This window comes from Cydia splendana, chromosome Z (assembly GCF_910591565.1).
Source record: "Cydia splendana chromosome Z, ilCydSple1.2, whole genome shotgun sequence".
Taxonomy (NCBI): Eukaryota; Metazoa; Arthropoda; class Insecta; order Lepidoptera; family Tortricidae; genus Cydia; species Cydia splendana.
The window spans coordinates 24,288,288-24,302,353 of record NC_085987.1 but is presented as its reverse complement, the minus strand read 5'-3'; the positions used below and the strand labels follow the sequence as shown (position 1 = coordinate 24,302,353).

At 38.2% G+C, this 14,066-nt stretch overlaps 1 long non-coding RNA gene across 1 annotated transcript in view; it reads left to right on the top strand.

The window, feature by feature from the left end:
• Positions 1–13,159, top strand: part of LOC134804947 (uncharacterized) — a 229,868-nt gene extending 216,709 nt beyond the window's left edge. Inside the window, exon 2 of the long non-coding RNA XR_010146207.1 lies at positions 13,078–13,159. This is a non-coding gene — a long non-coding RNA (uncharacterized LOC134804947). The remainder of the gene's footprint in view (positions 1–13,077) is intronic.
• Positions 13,160–14,066: the final 907 nt, after the last annotated feature.

Here is a 14,066-nt window from a genome sequence, read left to right as displayed (position 1 = left end):
ATATAAATCTTGAATTGTCTAGCTTTCAAAATCACACAATAATTCAATTACTGCAAAAGACAAAATTGTTTTGCTTCTTTCTCAAACGGAACTCCATATTTTGATATTTTGATACTTTTAGTGTCGATTTGTAGAGAATAACAGCAAATTAAAAATATAATGGCATGAAGAGTCGGTACACGGTTTCTTCGTGAACAAATTTACGTGTAATAATAATAATTATAATATAATATATATTATAGTGGTTTTCCGGGTCAAGGTCCGGGTCCGAGTCCGGGTCCGAGTCCGGGTCCGAGTCTGAGTCCGAGTCCGGGTCCGAATCCGTGTCCGAGTCCGTGTCCGGGTCCGAGTCCGAGTCCGGTTCCAAGTCCGGTTCCGAGTCCGGGTCCGAACCGGATCCGGGTATGAGTCCGGTTCTGGGTCCGAGTCCGGGTCGCAGTCCAAGTCAAAATCGAAATTAGAAATCACCAAACGTGTACTATGCGTCGTTGAAGAGTTTTGTTCTGGTCATCATCAGCAGTTCCACTTCATCAAATGCGGCCGTTTTTAATGTAAATGCTTGATTTTATGATGAAAATACAAAAAAAATCTATACTTATGCCTTTAATATTTGAGGAGTTCCCTCGATTCCTTATGGATCCCATCATTAGAACTCGAGCTTGACAAAAATGTGGCTTTAAAACTAGACTTGCTTAACAAACATAACGAAGAGGAAAAATCGCCAAACGTGAACTATGCGTGGTTGAAGAGTTCTGTTCTGGTCATCATCAGCAGTTCCACTTCATCAAATGCGCCAGTTTTTAATGAAAATCCTTGATTTTCTGATGAAAATACAAAAATGTCTATACGCATGCCTTTAAGATTTGAGGAGTTCCCTCGATTCCTCATGGATCCCATCATCAGAACTCGAGCTTGACAAAAATGTGGCTTAAAAACTTGACTTGCTTAACAAACATAACGAAGACGACAAATCGCCAAACGTGAACTATGCGTCGTTGAAGAGTTCCGTTCTGATCATCATCAGCAGTTGCACTTCATCAAATGTCACTTTTTTGAATGTGTATGCTTAATTTGATGATAAAAACCCAAAAATCACTATATGTATGCGTTTAAAATTTGAGGAGTTCCCTCGATTCCTCATGGATCCCATCATCAGAACTGGGTTTTGACAAAAACGGAACCAATCTGTATGCATATACATACAATCAAAAAACTAGTTTTCAAAATCGGTCCAGGAATGACGGAGATATAGAGTAACAAACATAAAAAAAATAAAAAATAAAAAAAACATACAACCGAATTGATAACCTCCTTCTTTGAGATTTGGAAGTCGGTTAACAAACTAATATTAGCCCAAAATCTAAAATAAATGAAGTACCGATCACATAAAAAGTAAAAAATTAAATTAAGTAAATAAAAACAGGAAGGTATCATAAAATGTTAATGAAGAGAAATTGTAAGAGATGGTATTATGCCAACCAACAACTGCAAAGTTTTTTAACATCGGTTTGTGGCAAATACTGTTTAGTTTATCTTTATTTTAAAACGAAAAATGTCAACTTGCATGTTTTCTCCACTGTACACAGAATAAGTAATGATGTTACTATATCTCATATGTTCAGAATATTACTTGAATAAACTTATTATCCTATATAAAATGTGTGTTTTTATATTTCTAAACCCAGTTTCTAAGTAGATTGCACATACATTATAGTCACATTAAAATTCTATTTTGCGAAATAAAGAATTCAACATTTAACTTTGCAAAAGTAGATAATTGTTATTAGAATATTTTCTAAAAGCAATAAAAATAGATTAGGTTAGATTCGAGCTACAATGACATTAGGTTGGGTTCAAGGTAAGGTTGCAGGGCCTCAACAAGGGAAAAAAGGGGAGGGACTGTTGGCCTGGCTAAGTGAGCCAGAACTCACCCACTACTCCCTACTACTGCCGTAAGCAGGTAATGAATTCCCAATGTATTAGGTATAGGTTTAATAAATTATAAATATATTTCATTAATAACATAATAATATACAAATATGTAAAAGCATAAAGTAATAAATAAGCCTACAGTAATCACGTATACCGGTCCCACGGATGCGGATGTTGCTTACATAATCTCGTCTGTCAAGGAGTTTCGGCAGGAAAGGCCTTGGCAGACTTATATATTCATGAAATGAGGGTTCATACCTACCGACTGGAATTGGTTTCATGGCGGTATCAGATGGGTTAGTGTACGGTAACCGATGGTCATCTTGCTTATAATCTCGTCTGCCAAGGTGTTTCGGCAGGAAAAACCTTGGCAGACTTATATATTCCTAAAATGGGGGTTCATACCTACCGAATGGAATTGGTTTCATGGTGGTATCAGATGGGTTAGTGTAGGGTAACCGATGGCGACCTTGCTTACATAATCTCGTCTGCCATGGTGTTTCGGCAGGAAAAGCCTTGGCAGACTTATATATTCCTGACATGAGAGTTCATACCTACCGACTGGCATTGGTTTCATGGTGGTATCAGATGGGTTAATTTAGGGGTCCCGATGGTCACCTTTGAGAGCGTCTGCCAAGCACTTCCGGCAAAAAAAATAGTGGCAGACTTCGCTTTTCTGTGTCTACATGTAAATTTCTAACTGCTGCCATAACTACTATCTCGGTATCAGATGGGTTAAATCAGCCCCTTTTTTCGCACCGGAAGTGGCCTTCTTTTTCGTACTTTCGGCAAGTTCCGCCATGGCAGACTATCGAATTCGGACTTAGCATAACTTTTCTGGGAAACCATTGTGCATTTCATCGTGGTATCAAGTCGGTTAGAAATTTTGCGGCCGGCTCTTCTACTAATTATTAATTTAAAATGAGAATTGAAACTTCCTTTCTTACCTACTATTTTCTCAAACATGCAATGAAATATTGTCGTTGTCAGGGCCGGATTAAGCATGCCGGGGCCCCTAGGCAGTGCGAGGCTCGGGGCCCCCTACAGTCAATTCTGCACACAGCATATTCAGTATAGGGAAATAAGTTTGCGTTTATAATATCAATATTCAGGCGTCAGCCGAGCCGATCCAAATCGAACGATGTCTTTTTCGCTCTTATTGCGTGGACATAAAGCTTTATTCTATTGGTTTTTGCGGATTCCGCGTCGCGTCAAGTGTGGGGATAGCCCTTTAGGCTTAAGGCCAATTCCCAGTGGAATACCAAAGATGTGAGCTTCAGCGTCACTTTCCTACCTACCTCTAATGGCAAATTTTAAGCGAGGCTAAAGGCTAAGCTCAACTGGTGCCGCAAGGTTGATTTTCTCAATAGTTAATATTTTGCGAGACTGAACAGCGATTGTGCGACCATAAGACCAAACGCGGCTCGGCATGATTAGAATCAACCTATTAATAAAGAATTCCCATATCTTAAAATTACATAAATTAAGTACTAGAGTTAGACCAAGATAAACCTGCAACAATTTTGATAGCACTCGCAAAACGTCGAAACTTCTATGAAATTATGACGTATACTTGTCACACTTACAGTTAAACTGTAAATAACACTTGCACTGCGTATGCTATCAAAATCATTGCGTACTTTTCTTGGTCAAATTCTATTCATTCACCAGTCAAGCTAACATGTAGATACAGGGTCTGTGGTGATCTGGCCTCCTTTTAGCTCTTTGGTTTTATAACATTTAAATTCTATGTCAATATTCTTATGATTGTCAAACAAATGTATATACTAAATACATGCATGATTATTATAATTGAGTTTATTTAATTGGCGACGAAATGGACGCCGAACAATTCGCTCAGTTTCTGAGCGTGCAACAAACGCAACAAGAACAAATATTTAAATATTAAGTATGGCTCTTACCGCAACACGAACGGAAGCGGTTTCCACTCAGGGAGACAACAGCGTGACGAGCGTGTTAGATAAATGAATCATTTTTAAGATAATAAATATTAAAAACTCAAAATTTTATTGTCAATATTCCTTTCGAGGTAAAACTTGTCAGGAAGTTATTAATTTACCTTGATTCATAATTATGTAAAACTGCTAAAACAATAACTGGATACTATTTAAGTTATAAGTAAGATATATAAAATAATAAACAGATGTAATTGAAAATAAAACTGTTTTATTAAATTAAATAATCCAATTTATTAACCTTATCATAAACAACTTATAAACACAATCACTATTAGTTTATAATTCAGTAAGAGACGATTTAATTAATTATTAATTAATTAATCCATCTACTTAATCAAGTAAGTACATAATTATTACAATAATTACCAACATAGTATTTACTTAACTTTCAATATTCCTTTGACGATGATTAACTCAGTGCTGCAGCGCAAAGCAGAATGCAGAATGATGAATAATGGATCGGTCGGTTCCTTTTATACCCATTTCTACCTAGCAACTGGTTGAGCATGGCACTTGTCATTCGATAAGTGACGTCACAGAAGTAGTTTCTCATGTACCTCGTCCATTTATCGAATTATGCAGAATAAAACTATTAGAACATCTTTTCAATAAACACCGTCATACATAATTATTAATCAGCAATTTTAATACGAAATATTATCACTTCAAAGTAGTTTACAAATGTTAGTAGTAGGTTAACTTACTGTTTCTCTTGTCAACCGTGGTTTCATATCGTACCCAGGTACCCACATAAATAACAAATTCTGTAAAATTCACGTGATGTTATGCTAAGTGTTTAAATAGTGTAATATATTATCAACATTGGACGTCAAAGAGAAACAGGTCAGTTCATACCTAATACAATTTGTACATAGAATAACAATATTCTAACAAGCGCTAACACGACTGCACAGGAACAGTCCCCTAACAAAGTCGCTAGACTAAAAGCTTTCAAAATGGACAAATTCAACCCCGACACTTACAGGGTGAGTGACTAGATGATTTTTTTGAAGCTAAGTGTACAATACATGCAGTAAGCACAAATGACAGTATGATGAAAGACCTCCTACTAAATTGTATGACGCCTGACATTTTTAGGGAACTGAAGACAGCACTTACCCATAACTTTGAAAATAGCACATACACCGACATTCGTACAAAGCTTTTAGACCTATACCGAGTCAAGAAAACACGATACCGCACACTCATAGAATTTTGGAGTTGCATTAGAGAAAATGACGAGTCCATGGAACATTACACAAACCGTCTTAAGGCGTTGAGCATAGACTGCGGTTACGATGACAAACTATTAGAGCGCCAGCTTCGTGATCGTTTTGCGACAGGCCTTAATCACACGGAACTCGAAACAGATCTAAAACAAAAGTGGCCTAACTTAACAGAATTAATTAACGGCCAGGCAACAGAGGTGACATTTGCCACATTGTTTTCAATCGCACAATCACGAGAACAAGCCGAAAACGACACACCATCGACAAACGTTAAAAGAATCAAGAAGAAAGCTAATCCTAGATCTGACAAACAAGAATCAACGAACTACAGAAGCCACCGAAAAATACGTTCTAGCCAATGCCTACGTTGCGGCAAGCACGACAAACATAACCTAACAAATTGTCCAGCAAAGAAACACATATGCGAAGAATGCAGCACAGAAGGACACTATGAAAGCTGCTGTATAAAAACTGGCCGAGCTTATCTAGTTACACACAGACCTAGAACACTCAGGTACAAAACACAACGTGTAACAAACACCACAGGATCGTCCCGATCATCTTTTAACACGAACGATGATTTTTCGGAAGATAGTGACACTGAAGACGATCTAGTATGTAACGTCACTCCAACGCGAAACAGATACTGTAAGAGAATAGATGTTATTATTAACGGAAGACGCTGTACTATGGACAGGGACCCAGGATCAGCTTACTCAATCATAAGCACATCTCTTTGATGGCAAATAGGTGCACCAACATTAACGAAACCCCCTAAGTTAAAAGCGTACTATAATCACAAGCTCAAATCAGAGGGGCTCGCCTACGTCACGGTAGAAGTCGAAGGGAAACAGAAAATCGTCCCAGTGGTCATGAAACACGCAGATCCGATGCTTTTTGGGTTACACTGGAGTGAAATCTTTGGAATGGAGTTCCCCAAACCTGTGTACTCCATTAAGGAAGTAACTCCGACGACACTAGAACGAGTCATTGACCGGTATAAGCAACTTTTTGACGGAAAGCTTGGAAAAGTGGACAACTACTTGGTAAATATTCACGTAAAACAAGGAGCAGTACCTGTACATTTACCAGCACGACCTATCAAGTTGGAATGAAGAAGAACATAGAAAAAGAAATTGCGCGCCTTGTGGCTGACAATATTATATACCCCGTGGACCCAAATGTAACACCAGTAGAGTGGGCGACACCCACCGTTAACGTGGTGAAACCGAACGGCGACATCAGAATATGCGGAGATTTCAGAAGTACGTTAGATCCTGTCTTAATTAAGCACTTGCCACCCGTTCCACTTTTCGATCAACTACGACAGAAATTAACACAAGGCAAATTTTTTTCAAAAATAGACCTCAAGGACGCCTATGTACAATTTGAAATAGCACCGGAATCCAAGAAATACCTAACACTCTCGACACATCTAGGATATTTTAGGTATAACAGAATGCCTTTTGGAATATCGACAGCGCCCTCTATATTTCAACATTACTTAGACGAACTACTTAGGGACATTCTTAACACAGCAGTGTATTTTGACGACGTTGCAATAGCCGGAGAAGACGTGAAGGAACACCTACGCACCCTTAGTGTCATCTTCGAGCGACTACAGAAAGCAGGCCTAAAAGTAAATCTAAAAAAATGTTCATTTCTACAAAATCAAATAGAATATCTTGGCCACTCGATAGACAAAAACGGCATACGCCCTACAAAAGAAAAACTTGAAGCAATTTCGAAAGCTGCGGCACCTACTAACTCTAAAGAATTAAGATCATTTCTGGGCCTTGTAAATTTCTATGAACGTTTTATACCACATTTACATGGACTATGCGCCGATCTCCATGAACTTACTGGGAATAGTCAACCGTGGCATTGGACAGAAAACGAAAATCAAATATTCGAAACTACTAAACAATGTATTGCTTTATCAAAACCACTTACCGCGTTTGACGAAGACAGATCAATCTTTCTTGCATGTGACGCGTCAGAGAAAGGCGACGGAGCGGTATTATATCACAAAAATGGAAACACAGAACAACCCATAGCTTTTGCCTCAAGGAAACTTCGAACAGCGGAAACTAAGTATTCAGTCATTGATTAAATTAAATTAAATAATTAAGAGGAAGGAAGGAAAATATTAAATTAAGAGGAACCAAATTTACTTTACTTACTGATCACAAGCCATTAATTCATATACTGGGATCTCAGCGTAATCTTCCTAAAGTAGCAAACAACAGACTCGTTAGATGGGCACTAATAATCGGCTGCTATAACTACGACATATGTTACCAGAAAGGCGAAAATAACATACTAGCCGACTGCCTTTCCAGATTACCAAACGCTGAAACACAGCCATCAGAAATAGAGTGTGCAGTACATCGAATCGAGTCACGTCTTCTAGGAACCAGAATGGCAGATTTACATCTCTCTGAGGAATTTTTGAAATAGACAACCAAGCAAGACGTCATACTATCAGAGGTTTTAAAATGTATAAAAACCGGTTGGAGAGAGATACACTTTACCAATGACGTTAAGCATTACTTCAAAAAGCGTAACGAACTTTCAATAAAAAATAAAATAATATTGTGGCAAGGTAGAGTGGTAATTCCAGAAAAAGTACAACCTAAATCCTCGTATATCTCCATAGGGGGCATCCTGGAATATCAGCAATGAAGGCACTGGCACGGTTCTATGTTTGGTGGCCATCCATTGATGAAGACGTAGACCAATATGTCATGAGATGCTGTCGGTGCCAACAAAATAGACCTCATTGCCCTGAACTTCCAGTCTACTCGTGGTCTATCCCAGAAAAAGTATGGGAAAGGATCCATATCGACTTTGCAGGCCCTTTTGAGGGACTAGTTAGTCTTGAGCGATGCCTTGTCGAAATGGATAGAAATCAAACCTATGAAGAATATTACCACGTCGAAATTGTGTGCTGAGTTAGACGACCTATTCTGCAGTTTTGGTCTCCCGGAAATAATTGTATCTGATAACGGCCCACAGTTCACGTCATCCGAATTCAAACAATACTGTAAAAATCAAGGCATTTTGCATATTAGATCATCACCTTACCATCCAAGAACCAATGGCCTCGCGGAACGCCTTGTGAGGACCTTTAAGTCAAGATTTGCGTCTGGCACAGAACCCCAACATCAGCGTTTACGAGAGTTTCTTTTCACGTACAGAATTACGCCCCACAATACTACGGGCAAATCACCAGCAGAAGTGATGTTTGGACGTCAAATAAATACTTTATTGTCAAATATTCGACCTAGCAAAAGGAGAGAATTACAGTACAAGCAAGTGAAGGCCAATATAGAGGCCTCAATGGATAAGCCAAATTATACACCCGGCAATCCAGTATACCATAGAACCCGACTTGAAAAGTCCTGGCAACCAGGAATTATAGCAGAGCGGAGACATCGCTACTCTTATACAATTTCAACACCTACTGGAAACGTCATCAGGCGACACGCTGATCATATTCGACCTCGATTACCATCGCCTAATAACCCCCCAAGTCACCATGAACCACCTCAAACCTCCTCGTCATACAAATCTCTTGCATCCCCCCCAACAGATATGTTTCGTACGCCCAATGCCACTTCAAGTCCTGATCCGTCGCGAATCTCATCTGCAACTCCTAACTCCACCCTGATGAGCCCTCCACCTCAAACAGGAAACAACGAAAGCCTGTCCCCTGACCCAGATCCTACCCCTACACCTGCAAATTCACCTACGCAGCGCCGTAGTCAACGGGCAACAAGACCACCTCGACGACTTATCGAAGAGATGTGATCAGGGATGGGGAGGGACGAATGTGGTGATCTGGCCTCCTTTTAGCTCTTTGGTTTTATATGTCAATATTCTTATGATTGTCAAACAAATGTATATACTAAATACATGCATGATTATTATAATTGAGTTTATTTCAGGGTCAATTAAAGAACCAAAAATAATCGCGAGCGCAGCGAGCGCGAAACTTTTTGTTAACAATAACGCGTATTGTGAAAGCGTGTTAAAAGGCCGGGTACCGATCTTCATCTGGGCCTAAAAGTCCGAAGTTCCCCAGTGAGGCGAGCTTTCATGCGAAGTCAAAGCCGTGCTTCATCAGGCTTTAGGATAAATAGTTGAGTACAGACACGAACCAATGTCCATTGTATTAAAAAGCGAGACCAATGGCTAAGCTGAAGTAGAGGAGATGTGGAACACAAACCAATGGTAAATTTAGGTAAAAAGCGAGGCTGGTCGAGCATTCCTATGAAAAACTGGGGACACTTTCGTCTTCTTTATTTTTCTTTGTTTTAATCAATAGTCCTCGTGATTCTGAGTCAAAATAACCCAAAAGTTGTTAGTTGTTCGAAAAAAAGTGAACCATTTTTCCTGAAAACCCATATTATTACAACTTTACAACAGTACCGTAAACTGTAACGTATTGCTTCAATTTTATTACAGTATTTCATTAATTTAAAGAATGCATCGAAAAAAAAAACAATAACAAAGCATACTCATTATTATAAGAATAAAAAATTTTGTCATGAATTTCGACCCTATGGAACAAAATTTTATTTGGTGTGCGCTGAGCCGCCGGGGCCCCCTAGCCGAGGGGGGGCCCCTAGGCAGTTGCCTACTTTGACTTAGGGTTAATCCGGCCCTGGTCGTTGTGTTCCTTATTCGCTTCGTATTAGCCCGTTTCGTGCGCATCAGTAGCTCGAGGAAACCGTAGAGACAATGGGATTTTCATAAAAAAATTAAGAAGACAATCGTCTTTTGATTCAATGCACAACGTCAATCATTTTGTTTGTTTTTTTTATATAATTGCGGAATGGTTAATATATATTGAGAAATATCCTCGGTAAGGGCCATTACCTATATACGAGGGGCGACTGAAAAGTTAAGCCTTAGATACTTCTAGGTTGCATATGTGTTAATAGCACTGTCCACTAAAAAGACAATTTAAAAAGTAAAAAAAAAAGCAAATGTTTCTTTTATTATGTCTCGAGATATTTAACGATAAAGTTTATCATGTGTGAGTTATCAACGTATTTTACAAAAATTGAGCACCGTGCCGTAATTAAGTTCCTCACGAAAAGTCACAAATCACGGCAAAGTATTTTTGAGGAAATGGCTATTATTTACGATGCATCTGGACCTTCTTATGCCACTGTTAAAAAGTGGAGTCGACTTTTTAAACTTGGACGGGAGTCGATCGAAGATGACCCTCGCTCGGGGCGGTCAATATCAGCTGTGACTGAACAAAATATTGAAAAAGTCAATAAAATAGTTTTAGTGGATCGGAGAATTAAGGTTTGGCAAATAGTTGAAACCTTAGGTATTAGTAAAGAAAGGGTTGGAGAAATTTTACATCAACATTTGCACATGACGAAAGTTAGTGCGCGTTGGGTGCCGAAAATGTTGACAGCTTTCGATAAAGAACGTCGTGTTCAGTCTTCTCAAGCATTTTTAGAATTGTGCGAAGATGGTTTAGATGAAGTTTGTTCTCGTATATTTACTGTTGATGAAACATGGATCAGACAGTATGATCCGGAGTCTAAATCTGAATCTATGCAATGGAAAAGGGTGAAAGGCCGCCAAAGAAATTTAAAGTTCAAAGATCGGCGTCTAAGCTCATGGCCACGGTGTTTTGGGACTGCGATGGCATTCTTTTAATAGATTGTTTGGCAAAAGGCTCTACAATAAATGCAGTTTATTATGCCGAGCTATTAAAAACGGTGCGACAAGCCATAGTCGAGAAACGTAGGGGCAAACTAGGCAAAGGCATTTTGTTTTTGCAAGACAACGCACCCGTTCAACCGCTCGTATTGTCAAGCTTGATCTGAAGGAAACCGGCTTCGAAGAAATTGACCACCCACCCTACAGTCCAGATCTGGCCCCTAGCGATTATTTTCTATTCAGTAATTTGAAGAAAGATATAAGGGGAAAGCGATTCGGAAGTGATGAAGAAATGAAGGCAGCTGTACAGGAGCATTTTGACAGCCAAAATGAAAATTATTTTTTAACGGTCTAAAAGCACTATATAAAAATGTAATAAATGCATTGAATTAGAGGGAGATTATATTGAAAATAAAAATATTCAAATTTTTGTCAATTGTTTTTTTCTATCTTAGGCTTAGAACTTTTCAGACGCCCCTTGTAGATGAGCTGACATTAAGTTTCTGAATCTTTTTTATTACGTTGGTTACTGAAACCTATAATAATATGTAAACATATAACTAGAGATCATAGACAATATTTATAGGTAATTCTCTGAATTCATTTACGTAGTATAGTAACATACGTCAGCAAAAAAAATATTATCCCATTAACCCGATTATCTACCGCACGCGCATCAAATATAACAAAAATATAAATAGAATAGGTACACATTTCCATAGGCAATATTCGATAAAACCAATCTAGATAGCAGTCGGGGGTCCGACCGACCCACTACACTTTATGGCGAAACAACCTTAGGAGGGTTCAATTTATCGCAGTGCCTTACGCGTACTAAACTTCACCGATTACCTACAGGGTTGATGAAAGTAGTTTGACTTTCTAATTTTTACATATTTAGGGCAACGTTGTCAATAACGCAGAGGTCAAAATTTCCTCGGAAATCGAATTATAAAAAAACATGCCGATAAATATTTAATAATTATAAATTATTCGTGACAGTTTATTTAAAATATGCAAAAAGTTTGATCCGGCACTACTGGATGATACCACTGTAAGTTGTTTCCCTATCATAATTCCTTGTGTTCTAAACTTGTCAGGATTTTCATAACTCGTTAACATTTTTTTCAAATAGCAATGAGTATATTTCTGTGATATTATTACTAATATTTTTCTTTCTCTGACTTTCTATATCGATTTCATATAGGGAGAAGTAAAAGAGGAAATCAGTAAAGACAATAGATTAGTCATCACTTCTAAAACTAAAAAGAAAGCACTAAAAGCACAAAAGACCTCGACGGAGAAACAAATACTTAATAAAAACAGACTGTCTTTTCGAAAACTCTGTCATTTGTCGAAAACTGAAAGGGAAAGGCTACGTAGGTTACGCGTTACGCATAATGGAGGGTTCCATACCTTCATACGATACAAAAAGCCAGACAAGCAAAAGGGTGTTTTTTCGCGGCAATGGTAGGTTTTTTGGAAAATGCTCAAATAATTTTCAAATAGTTTTTCTGGAAAGTATGCTTCATTTTTTATTTTTTTCTGGCATGTATGCCTTAAAAATGTAATTAGACAGGCACTTTATAACCAACTAAATACGAGCATTTCCGAGCATGATTGAGGAAGGAAATATTACGATCGTGCTAAAGTACCTATCCTATTTAGAAGCTTACCTCAGCTCAAACCAGACGAACCTGTTCGCATAACCAACACCAATTTCAGGGTTCCTACTAGGGTTCCAAGCGTAAACGCTACCACAGACAAATGGACGAACATACCGAAGAAATCGGGTTCATTCTCCCTCTGCTTCCACAACAGCTCCAACGGTCACTTAAAAGTACAGTGATCTAGAATATTATCCTTATACACTCAGATGAGGCAGAAACACGCCTTCGCTTAATTTATCCAATTGTAGTTCCTCGGGAAATATGTTTAAATGGTAAGCGCGTGAAATATACGGTAGGTAAAACTTGAAATAATCAAACCCTGTTACTTTTTTAGATAGCAAGATAATGAAGTAAAATTGAAATACCTGACCCTAAGATAAATTCACTGCCACTCGGGAGTCAATGATGATTCCTTTATAACGCGAGACTGATGTGAATGGGCACACGATGATCAGGCGCCACAGGGGAAATCGTTTTAACACTTCCGAGTTCAGAATCGATGAAATATGAATATTTAAAATTCAAAAAAATATTCTGCAAGTAGGCCTCGAGGGCTCTTTTTCAAGTAAACATTTACAGTAATATCACATAGTGACATGAAAAATACATAGCAACATATATAAATACAACAGCCAATACCTGGGTAAACATTACATTGTAATAGCCTTCGAATTTCTTGAATGAAGTATAGGTACCTAGTACTATTATTTATTCTGTGGTATGGGGCAGGTCCCATGCCTCTAAGTCTAGGGGCTCATTTAGACGGCGCGCGAACTCGCATGCGATTTTAGTTACATTGCGGACTGTTGGTTACGTGCAATTCAACCGATCAAAATCCGCAATATGGTGAAACTAGCATGAGAGTTCTCGCATCGTCTAAATGAGCCCTAAGGGTGTACTTTGTTATTAAATGTTAAACAGTTTCCCATGAACAATTTTTAGGGTTCCGTACCCAAAGGGTAAAAACGGGACCCTATTACTAAGACTCCGCTGTCTGTCCGTCCGTCTGTCAACAGGGTGTATCTCATGAACCGTGATAGCTAGGCAGTTGAAATTTTCACAGATGATGTATTTCTGTTGCCGCTATAACAACAAATACTAAAAAGTACGGAACCCTCGGTGGGTGAGTCCGACTCGCACTTGTCCGGTTTTTTTACCTTTCTGTAGACGAAACTTGGAGACTACTAACCTATGTTTATTTCTTGTATTATAAAATTATCCCTGAATAAATATCAAATCAAATCACTATGGAATCCGGAGGCGCCATAAAAAAGGGTCGGAAAGGTGTTCAATGTTTATCAATTATTTATCATTGATGTTAGCTAGTACATTCAGAACTAGTGTATGTATTAATTTAAACACACATTTGTATTAAAATATACAGTATGTAACCAAACGTAAGGCAAAGAAATGTACCACACCATTTTTTTAAATTCATTTAGGAAACAATCAGTCACATACAAATATGTGACGTTCCACGGGAAAAGGTACCTTATGAGGGTTTCTAGTTTCGGAGATATTAAATGTTTTGTAAAGAGGTGAAAAAATGCTCAATTTTTTTTTATTGT